The sequence below is a fragment of the Hemicordylus capensis genome, chromosome 4, assembly GCF_027244095.1.
Source record: "Hemicordylus capensis ecotype Gifberg chromosome 4, rHemCap1.1.pri, whole genome shotgun sequence".
Lineage (NCBI taxonomy): Eukaryota > Metazoa > Chordata > Lepidosauria > Squamata > Cordylidae > Hemicordylus > Hemicordylus capensis.
In genome coordinates this window covers 157036500-157046596 of record NC_069660.1, presented here as the reverse complement: position 1 = coordinate 157046596, position 10097 = coordinate 157036500, and the positions used below count along the sequence as shown (strand labels likewise).

General features: G+C 48.2%; 1 protein-coding gene across 3 annotated transcripts in view; it reads left to right on the top strand.

Moving 5' to 3' along the window:
• The first annotated feature begins 7398 nt into the window (after positions 1–7398).
• SOAT1 (sterol O-acyltransferase 1) overlaps positions 7399–10097 on the top strand; it is a 53470-nt gene continuing 50771 nt past the window's right edge. For all 3 annotated transcript variants that reach the window (XR_008305815.1, XM_053244206.1, XM_053244205.1), the window contains exon 1: positions 7399–7577. The gene's annotated coding sequence lies outside the window, so the exon portion shown is untranslated. The remainder of the gene's footprint in view (positions 7578–10097) is intronic.

Here is a 10097-nt window from a genome sequence, read left to right as displayed (position 1 = left end):
CCCACATCGTTGGTGCCGACGTGCACCACGACAGCTGTCTCATCCCCAGCACTGCCTAGGAGCCTGTCTAGACGCTGCGTAATGTCCCCAACCTTCACACCAGGCAGGCAAGTCACTGTGCGGTCAACACGCGGGTCACAAACCCATCTCTCTATCCCTCTAATGATCGAATCACCAACTACAAGGAGGCCCCCACCCCCGAAAGGAGTATCCCCTGTGCGAGAGGATATGGGCTCATCATCCATGGAAGAGGTCTCTTCTAAAGGAGCATTTCCCTCTTCCTCAGACCGATGTCCTCCTTGCCCAAGACCTTCATTCTCCCTGACAGCAGAGGAGCTACCAGCCCTGGAGTGGGATGCCTCTATCACATCCCTGAAGGTCTCGTCCACATGCCTCTCTGTCTCTCTGAGCTTCTCCAGATCCGCCACTTTGGTCTCGAGGGAACGGATTTGTTCCCTGAGAGCCAGGAGCTCCTTGCACCGAGGACACACCCATGACTTCTGCCCATGGAGCAAATAGTCATACATGTGGCACTCTGTGCAATACACTGGGAAGTGCCCCTTCCTCTGCTGACCTTCTATCTTCATACTGTTTTAGTTGGCTGTTTACAGTATTTAGGGAGGTTACTGTCCATTTATTAGATAGTTTATTAGGATAGGTCTCAGCTGTAATGGTCAACTATTTAACTGTCCAAACAGTCTTTCCCAAGAATATGAGGGATACGAGGGAGGGATATGTACTTACGTTCTCTTCTCCACCAGGCTCCTTGTGATCGCAGGGGCTTGTTCCAGGCTCCCCTGCCCACTTCCCGCTAAACTCCTGCAAAACTCCTACATCCTGTTTGCTATCTCTGCTGGCTGATTACAAATCTCTTTGCCAATTATTACAAATCTCTTAGCCAATTATTCAATTACAATGCTTTAATTGCTAGACATCCATACATGTCTGCATAAAGTTTCACAGATAAAAGAAAAAGGATCAGTTCTTGGCTGGAGATCTGTTTCTAAGGAGTGAGATATACAGGTGAAACTCGGAAAATTAGAATATCGTGCAAAAGTCCATTAATTTCAGTAATGCAAATTAAAAGGTGAAACTGATATATGAGACAGACGCATTACATGCAAAGCGAGATAAGTCAAGCCTTAATTTGTTATAATTGTACAGCTCATGAAAACCCCAAATCCACAATCCCAGAAAATTAGAATATTACATGGAACCAAGAAGACAAGGGTTGTAGAAAGAACAATATCGGACCTCTGAAAAGTATAAGCATGCATATGTATTCAGTACTTGGTTTGGGCCCCTTTTGCAGCAATTACTGCCTCAATGCGGCGTGGCATGAATGCTATCAGCCTGTGGCACTGATGAGGTATTATGGAAGACCAGGATGCTTCATTAGCGGCCTTCAGCAATTCTGCATTGTTTGGTCTCATGTCTCTCATCCTTCTCTTGGCAATGCCCCATAGATTCTCTATGGGGTCAGGTCAGGCGAGTTTGTTGGCCAATCAAGCACAGTACACTGTATACTTTTCAGAGGTGTGATATTGTTCTATTCTTCAATCCTTGTCTTCTTGGTTCCATGTAATATTCTAATTTTCTGAGATTGTGGATTTGGGGTTTTCATGAGCTGTACGCCATGATCATCACAATTATAACCAATTAAGGCTTGACTTATCTCACTTTGCATGTAATGCGTCTGTCTCATATATCAGTTTCACCTTTTAATTTGCATTACTGAAATTAATGGACTTTTGCACGATATTCTAATTTTCCGAGTTTCACCTGTAGATGTACAAAGTTTACTCAAAGGCATTTCTAACTGGAAATTTCCAGGAATATATGTTAATGATAACATTTCATATTGTTGTACCATGAACACATGCTGTTTTGTTAGTGTATAATATCTAATGAATAATTCAAATGTATCAGGTAACACCTAAGCTAATCTCCCTTCATGTATTTGCACGTTTCAAAGAACATCAAAAACATTTGCAAGTTACTTGTGATGAAATTGCTGTCACATTCAAGCATTAAGTGCTTTCACCATTATGGCTTCCAGTTGTTTACTAGCCCCTTTCCTGGGCCTTCAATAGCATCATGAACCAAAGATGAAGCTTTTCCTGGCACAGAAATAAGTGGGGAACTACTTATTCTCCTGCTATGCCTTTTAATACTTGTGTGGAAGGAGGAATTTTAGCAAGGATGTGAGAAGTCATGCAAGGATGTGAGAAGTTGCACCTGCCAAAATGTATTGCCCTTGGTAGCTTGTGTCTCCCCCCTTATCAGACCACTTTCTGTATGCATGCAGGCTTTCAGATTACACAGAGCTCCTGTTTGTCAGGACTCTCCCCACCCTACCCTTTAATCTTAAGCTTTTTAACAAGCAGAAATGTAGCAGGTTAAGCTTTTTCCTGGCTTGGAGTTGAAGATGCAGGAAGCAGCTGTTGAAGGTCCAGGAGCCCTGCCACTAAAGAAGCTGTCAGCTCTTTTCCTCACCCAGGAAGTGTTCTTTATAAACCTTGGAAAGAAGACTGTTTTCATTAACTAGTTTAAAATATGATGTGGGATTTGGTGTTCTGATTGACGTACCTGGCTAGTTTTATTATAGCTAGAGCATACCCTCCACCATTTCACCAATGAAAATAGGAACATGCATATGAATGTATAGGGGGCGTGAACAAGCAACAAAGGCACAGGCTAGAATTCTGATTACAAGCATGCCACAAATAGAAGTTAGATAAAGTACATGCAGAGCACATTATTTCAAACTGCAAAAGCAGATGAGCCAAACCTATACCTTTCAACATTTTGCAGATAGGGGTATATTTGTAACAACCAATTATTATACCAAGGCCTATTGCATAAGGCCACTACCCAATCTATATATATATTTCTCCTGGGTGTGCCCAGGAGAAATGCGTCCCGGCAGCCCAGCTGATTGGCTGGGCTGCTGGGGCGCCTGATTGGTCCTGGCGCACCCAGGACAATGGCGGCGGCGGCCATGGCCGGGGAGCCAGACGGGCCCGGTCGCGGAGTTGAGGCGGCGGGCCTGGCAGGGCCCGGCGGCGGCGGCGGCACTCCTGGGCCCGGCCATGATGATGGGCCCGGCGGCGGCAGCAGCACCCTCGGGCCCAGCAGCCGCGGCACCCTCGGGCCCGGCGGCCGCGGCGGCGGCACCCTCGGGCCCGGCGGCCGCGGCGGCGGCACCCTCGGGCCCGGCGGCCGCGGCGGCGGCACCCTCGGGCCCGGCGGCCGCGGCGGCGGCACCCTCGGGCCCGGCGGCCGCGGCACCCTCGGGCCCGGCGGCCGCGGCACCCTCGGGCCCGGCGGCCGCGGCGGCGGCACCCTCGGGCCCGGCGGCCGCGGCGGCGGCACCCTCGGGCCCGGCGGCCGCGGCGGCGGCACCCTCGGGCCCGGCGGCCGCGGCGGCGGCACCCTCGGGCCCGGCGGCCGCGGCGGCGGCACCCTCGGGCCCGGCGGCCGCGGCGGCGGCACCCTCGGGCCCGGCGGCCGCGGCGGCGGCACCCTCGGGCCCGGCGGCCGCGGCGGCGGCACCCTCGGGCCCGGCGGCCGCAGAGGTAAGGCGGCGGGCCCGGCCGCACTAGAAGCACAGATGCTCTGTGCCCAGGCCCACTAGTATTATATATTGCTGAAGACTGGATTCTTCCTCCCACAAGTGCACTACATAGTGTCTTAGTGTGATGCACCCATTGCATGCAGATGAACTAGAAACATGATGCATTCACTCACCCATCCTCCCCCTTGGAGATTTTTTGGAACTCTAGGGAGGGAGCTGAATCCTGAAGAATGGCAACTCTAGCAATTCACATTGGGTGTTGGTGGTGGAAATGAGCAGGATATACACAAGAACAGGGACAAAATGGGCACAGTGATTTACCTGGCTAGATTCCAGAAAAAAGGGACAGCTGGAGCCTGTGGCTAAAGTGATTTCTTAACATGCAAACACATCTATATTTTAATATTACAAATTCTGCTAACTTGGCAAAAGAGGTACCTTTTCAACGTTGTGATTTTCAACGTTGTGATTTTCTTTATTTAGCAGGGGGGAAGCAACTGGCCCTATCCACCCCAGCATATTACTTCCAGTGACTGTTGCTGGTGTCTGTCTTATGTTTCTTTTTAGATTGAGCCCTTTGGGGACAGGAATCCATCTTATTTATTTATTATTTATCTGTGTAAACTACCCTGAGCCATTTTTGGATGAGCGGTATAGAAATCAATAATAAATAATAAAGTAAACCTCTGACAATGGAGAACGTTCTGATAGGGCTGGAAAATGTTTATTTTATTTTATTTTTCATTTTTGTTTTAATCATTTTTTATATCCTGCTCTCCTTCCAAGGAGCCCAGAGTACTACATACTTAAGTACTACATACTTAAGTTTCTCCTCTCAACAACCCTGTGAAGTAGGTTAGGCTGAGAGAGAAGTGCCTGGCCCAGAGTCACCCTCAGCAAGTATCATGGCTGAATGGGGATTTGAACTTGGGTCTCCCTAGTCCTAGTCCCATACTCTAACCACTACACCACGCTGACTCTTTATAAATGGGGCATTTATAAAACCAAGCTCCTTGCTTCTGCGGTATTTAGTTCTTCTCCTGGAATACAGGAGCCAGTTAAGTTTCTTAACTGGGAATCAAAATGAAAAGGCACATTATTAGGGCAATATGCAAATAGCAAAATACCTGAATGCTCTAGCAGCAAAGTAGTGTGACCAGATGTAACAGAGGGGTGGGCACTTGTGCCCAATAGTTTGTTTATTTTATTTACTACATTTATATCCCACTCTTCCTCAAGGCACCCAGAACAATATATATGGTTATTTTTTTATCCTCGCAACAACCCTATGAAGTAGGTTAGGCTGAGGGAGAAGTGACTGGCCCAGAGTCACCCAGTGAGTTTCATGGTTGAATAGGGATTTGAACTCAGGTCTCCCTGGTCCTAGTCCAACACTAATCACTACAGGGACTTGAGCTGATGGCAGAAAACAACAAGTATTTTCCTGCAGTTGAACTGTAATCGCAACTACTGTAGGAAAGGTAGTTCAAAGAACACAGTTCACAGTAGTTAAAACTACTTCTGTTGCTAGGTAACGACTGTTGCTTACTATCAACAATAATTACCTCCTATGGGGAAAATGATTAAACAATTAATTATATGCAAAACTCCATATAAATGCCAAGAGAAAATACCAAATCAGTCACTAAGAAGAATACAGGTATGCTTGGAATTAACAGCAGGTGGGGATGTGTACGGAACCAGCAACAGCCAGGGATTTACCTTTAAGGAGCAGTGAGGGTGCTCCAACCACCCACCGCGTTTCCCCCGCCGGTGCTGTTTAAAAACAGTCCCGCGGGGCAACAGTGTACCTCCTTGCCACCCTGGTGCACATCGGATGGGAAGTGCTTGGTGCATGTCTGCACAACAGTGCTCTTACCCCACTCCCATTTTGTTTCCCCAGCCAGCACTGCCTTTTAAAATGGTCTGTCTGGTGGAGTAGTAGCGTACCTCCTTGCCGCCTCCTTGGACTGGAAGTGGCCAGAAGTGTGTGCACAAGCACACCAGGCACTTCCACTCCGAGGAGGCACTGGGGTGGCAAGAAGGTACGCTGCCGCCTCACTGGACCATTTTAAAAGACAGCACTGGTGGGGGAAACGCAGCGGAAGGGGTAAGCGCACCCCTCCCCATCCTTAAAGATATCCTCCTCCCTGTGAACCAGCCAAACCACCAGATATTCGAACCGGTTCAGGGGCTTGTAAAAGGGCCTCTGAACCAGTTCGTGCACGTCCCTAGTTCTATTTTTCCTCAGGGTCTCAGCAGGGATGCAAAGCCCTTTGCTTTCTAAATCGAAAGGATATGCCGCTCTTGCTATTCCGACGGTTTGCTACAAAACGGAATTACGGATTACTGTTGATTTAATTACCCTTCTTTTTGTCTTTTGTTACAAGGAGTATCCTCCACCCTCTGTGGCTGACAATCCAGACCTGCTCTTCTGGGTATAAATAACCATGTGAGATTCAAGCCCTGTAGGATTAGGAAACTATCCTTGTTTTGCCTCAGACACACACCCCACCATTACTGCATCTGTTTAAATGGAGGTATGGCTGTTGGGGTCGGTGTGGTTTGGGGGGCTATCATGGAGAGCACCTACACTTCCAAATTTGCAACGACACCACTGCAAGATATTCTTTTTACCTCTTCCTAGCATAATGTCCAGTGGTATAAGAAGCTGGAATGAGCTACACAGAGTGTAGCAGAATGATTGAGGTGGTGGAATGAACTGCAGTAGTTCAGCTCATCAGTGGAGGATCACATTAGTAATTGCTCCTTTACCTAAAAATTCTCCCTGCGAAATGTGCATAAAGCAGTAAATAAGAACAGCCCTGCTGGGACAGGCCCAAGCCCTGTCTAGTCCAGCTTCCTGTTTCAGACAGTGTCCCACCAGATGCCTCCGAGAAGCCCACAGACAGGGCATGAGGGCTTGCCCTCTCTCCTGCTGTTGTTCCCCTAAAATTGGTATTTAGTGGCATCTCAGGCAGGAGGTGGCCTCAGGGGTGCCACTATAATTGAGCTGATGGGTTCAAGGACCCCTCCCCCTTTCTTCATTATCTCCCTCACTTCAAGAGGCCGCCAGGGAGAGGGGAGAACACGGCCTCTCTCCCCTAGCTATGCCCCTGGGTAGCCTATAGCCAGAGGTGCACCTAGGTAATCTTGGAGCCTGGGCCTAAAGGCCTTTGGAGGCCCCCTCCCCTGCATATTAAACATTACTATGCGCCACCGGGTGACCACACCACCCAGGACAGACTAAAGAGGATCTGGGGGTCCCCAGGGACTGTGGAGGGCCTGGACTTTGGCCCTGAAGTCCAGGGGTGCCTCTGCCTATAGCCACCAGACGAGTAGCACCCTCCATGACTTTGCCTAAGCCCCTTTTAAAGCCAGCCAAGCTTGTAGCCATCACCGCATCCTGTGGCAGAGAATCCCATAGGTTAATTATGCACTGTGTGAGAACTTGAGGCCCAAGCCAGCCGACCCTTTCCCTCTGCTGTATTAGTTTTCCACTTGCAGGGATTTAAAGGAAAAAAGTTAAGCCATGTGGGAGGGCATTAGAAATGTCACCCGCTCCTCCATCTTGAGTCTGAAGTGGTGGTACAATTCCACTCTGGTCTTGCTCAACGGTGTATGCAGGACAGGGCAGGCCAGGGCAGCCGCTAAAAACATTCAGCCTGCATCTCCCCGCCTCTGGGCCAGAGGCTTCCACGTGCTGCTGCTCCCTCGATCAAAGCTCAGCCGCTTCTGGACTGGAGGCTGAAATGCTCTCAGCCAATGGGCAGCGACGTCCCCCTTCCCGGTCCTGTCCTTTTCTCTCCCCCCTCCTTGCTTCCTTCTTCCCCTCCCTGCAGTGACGAAGTCAGAGGAGGAAAGTCTTACGGTGACTCGTGTTCGTTTTGCATCCTGGCGGAAGCCGCAAAACCTCTGAAGCCCGAGGCAAAGCAGCGCGGAAAGAGACGCAGCCAGAGAAGCAGGCGCTCGGGCATCCTCCGTCTGGACTGAGGCGAGGGTAAGGAACGGGGCGATGTGGGGCGGGCGGGCGGGCGGGCGGGCAGGCAGACATTCCCCATCAGCACAGGCTACGACGCCGGGGGGAATGGGAAGAGGAGCGGATGAAGGCCGCCCGCCCCCTCCTCTTCTGCGTACAGGGTTGAGGCCACTCGCCCCACTGAAAATGAGAGGAGTTTGGGAAGATCTCGGACGCATGTCGTCTAAAAATAAATGTGCACGTTTACTCCCGAGTCAGCCCCATTAAATTCAGTGGGATTTTCCTCCGGAAAAAATGTGCCGAGGAAGGATGGCAGCCTCCGAATCTTTGTGTCAGGCAAATGTATTTCCCGAGCTTGTACTAGTGGAAGCGTTCGAGAGGCTCGCTTGGGCCTCTGTGTGTCTTCCACACGAGCGGTTGATGGCAGGCAAAGAGCATCGGGCGGCTGCCTCACAATGCTCTCTGAACCCGAATGGTAGACTACCTCCTCCGAGAGGCGCATAGAAGCCGAGGAAAGCGTGAGGAGGGAGGAACAGGAGCGGGGGGCGGGGAGTGCTTTGGCTTGATTTTCTCTGTATTGTTACTTACTAGTATCGTGGCGCTTTACAGAGCACTTTTCAAAGAGAGAGCGAGATCCTAAGACCTGACATGCGAGTGTCTTCGGCTTTAAGAGATACCTGTCTTAGTCATCGCATCAGAAGCATCTGAATGGGGGAAAGTGATTCTACAACTTGCTGGCTAACTTCTACTTCGTTTAAGGAATAGTCATTTTGTGTTCCCTTATTATTATTATTATTATTATTATTATTATTATTATTATTATTGATTCGATTTCTATACCGCCCTTCCAAAAATGGCTCAGGGTGGTTTACACAGAGAAATAATAAATAAATAAGATGGCTCCCTGTCCCCAAAGGGCTCACAATCTAAAAAGAAACATAAGACAAACGCCAGCAACAGTCACTGGAGGTACTGTGCCGGGGATGGATAGGGCCAGTTACTCTCCCCCAGCTAAATAAAGAGATTCACCATGGTAAAAGGTGCCTCTTTGCCCAGTTAGCAGGGGATATTGAATAAACGGGCACCTTTTAAAGTGGTGGTTCTCTTATATTTACCAGGGAGAGAGCAACTGGTCCTGTCCAGCCCAGCATCCTCTCAGTGGCTGTTGCTGGTGTCTCCCTTATGTTTCTTTTAGATTATTTGCGGGTACAGGGCCATCTTATTTATTTTTCCATGTAATCCACTTTGACAACTTTTGTTGAAAAGTAATATAGTAGTGGTAGCATTTAAGAGCTGTTTTCCTTAGATCCAGTCTAGCTTTTCTTTCATGCAGCTCAAATGCTTTCTTCAACTGTGATTAAGGATCCATGGACCTCACTCTTGCACCCCACCTCCATTTCTGAGGGTCTGTTTTCCAGCTAGCAAAGGGTCTTCAGATGCTTCCCCCACCCCACCCCTCATAATTTTCCAATCCCTGTTTGTCTTTAGTGGTCCTGTAATAAGCAACTTACTGGCTTTATTTTAGTGATTTGAAAACTGCTGCCGTTTCTCTTGGTTGTCATGTTCCTAAATTAAACATTCTCACTTCCTTTTAGTGGTTTGATCACATGGTACTTTGTGACTTTTAATGCACCTTATGCTTTCTTCACCTGTTTAGGCTCCCTGCAGACACAGTTTCTCTATTATTTTGAATATGGTGTTTGCAGGATGTTTGGTCTCCGCTCTTTTTCTGCAAAATCTTGTTGCAGTTGAGTGTTAAAGGATATGAGGTGTTAGCTTATTGATTCTTGTGATTAAAAGAAGCCCAAACACGTTGGACTTGATCTATGGAGTGATCTATGGAGACCACTGCCATGGAGAGGTAATAGCTTAGGATAAACTGGAGCCAAATCGTCAGAGTGACCAGCTACATGCAAACTTGGGGTATCCTAAATCTGAGCCCAGAGTGGATAAAAATGACTTAAAATCAGATTTTTAAAAGATCCTTAAAAATAAATGGACTTGAATGAAATTTGCCTACCTAAACACATGCCTACACGAATAATCTCCTTTGGTTTAGGAAACATTCAAAGTACAAATGAGAAGCTTTATTTAAATCAGTGTTTTGATAACTGTTTGTTCATAACGGAGTTGGTGTAGCATAGAGACTTAGAGAATGAGCTACAGATCGGGACATGCACAGTTCAAATCTTAGACTTAGAGGCAGGCTGTAGTCTCTCAGACTCGGCTCTTCCTCTGCAGTCATATGGGGGACAATGTTAATCTACCTTGCAGGATTGTTGTAAGGATCACTGTGTGTGGTGGTGGGGTGTTTGGAGCACTCTTAAAACACACAGTAAATGTGTTTTAAATGGTAAGTATGATAATTATTATTACAATTGCTTTGATTAGATCCAGTCCACCCAGACTAAGCCAACCTTGAGCTTAGTGCATTTTCAGAAGTGATGCAAAGGGCCAAATCGCATGTGACATGAGAGTGGTGGTCCCTCTAATTCTTATCACCTGTGTGCAGAATGAGTTTTGTCCTGGACGGCAATATCA